We start from the raw sequence: 1,611 nt of genomic DNA, 5'->3' as shown, positions 1-1,611 counted from the left end.
TCTGACATTTTTCTATCATAAATTTAGGGACCCTAATTGGTCATTTCTTCCTAGATCTGATATACTTGTTTCCCATTACATCAGTCTGTTATAATTGTATTCTTAAGCTAACTATAATGCTGATTTATTATAGTGGTATTATGATTAGATCCTTTTTCACATCAGGTCAGTACTACAGTTCTGTGTATATGCAGATTTTGGTGAAAGACCCCTATTCTTTCTTTCTTTCTACTAAATTTCTTGACTGTAAGTCAGGTAGTTTCCTATATTCTTTGTGGTGGATCAGCAGTTAGCCTCCTTTTCCAGTTCTAACTACCGAACAGAATGGCATCACACTCATCATCAAAATAAAAAATTAAAATTCAAGAACTATATTGAAGTACAATGCTATCTGTAATAGAATAATATTCATATGCCTATAATGAAGACCAATTAATGCCACTCTATTCACATTTTTCAAATCTCCACACCAACCACTGAAACCAGTGATGATGAAATTGTAAAATTCTACCAATTTCATCAGTTTAAACTTGATCTAATATGAAATCAAGAAGCACTGATAAATACCCGTGATTGAAATGCAAAGGTTGGAAACTAAGCAAAAGGATAAGTAATTGGAATACATGGCCTTGGAGATAGAAATGATACTAGAAATCACATGATAGAATTTTCCAAGACCAATTATTTATTAATTGCAAACACCTTTAAAAATAAAAAACCAAAAACATAAAAGGTGATAATACACATGGACCTCATCAAGTGGAATACTCAGGAGTCAAATTGTCTACCTCTGTGGGAAGATAAGTTAGAAAATTTCAATATCATCAGCCAACACAGTCCAGGCAAAGATTGTGGAACAGACCATCAATTGCTCATATGTAAGTTTAGGTGGGAGCCAAAGAAAATTAAAACAATTCCACGAGAGCCAAAATATGACCTTGGATAGATCCCACAAGAATTTAGAGACCATCTCAAGAACAGATTTGATGGAGTAGGCACTAATGACAGAAGACCAGAAGAGTTGTGGGTGACATTAAGATCATCATACAATAAGAAAGAAAAAGGTCATTAAAAAGACAGAAAGAAGGAATAACCAAAAATAAGATGTCAGAAGAGACTCTGAAGCTTATTCATTATCATAGAGAAGCTAAAGTAACTGGAAGAAATGAGAAAGTTAAAGACCTGAAAAGGATATTTCAAAGATCAGGTAGATAAGAATAAGCAAAATATTATATTGAAATGTGCATGGACCTGGAGTTAGAAAACAAAAAAGGGAAGAATACATTCAGCATTTCTCAAGCTGAAAGAACTGAAGGAAAAATCAGTCCTTGATTTGTAATATTCGAAGAATTCATGGGCAAAGCTTTGAAGAGTGAATAAAGCATCAAAAGAAGATGGATGAATACTGAGTCACTGTACCAAAAAGAAATGGTTGCTGCTGAACCACTTCAAGAAGTAGTATGTGATCAAGAACTGATAGTAAAAAGGAAAAACTGAAGGTTAAAAAAAAAAAAAAAGAAGAAAAGGAAAAAGGCCAAGGTGTGCAGAAGACATTGGGGAAAAACTAGGCTTCAGGAATTGATGGAATACAAATTGAAATCTTTCAATAAA

Source organism: Chrysochloris asiatica, unplaced genomic scaffold (genome assembly GCF_000296735.1).
Source record: "Chrysochloris asiatica unplaced genomic scaffold, ChrAsi1.0 scaffold00095, whole genome shotgun sequence".
NCBI classification, from domain to species: domain Eukaryota; kingdom Metazoa; phylum Chordata; class Mammalia; order Afrosoricida; family Chrysochloridae; genus Chrysochloris; species Chrysochloris asiatica.
Note: the sequence above shows the minus strand (reverse complement) of the source record.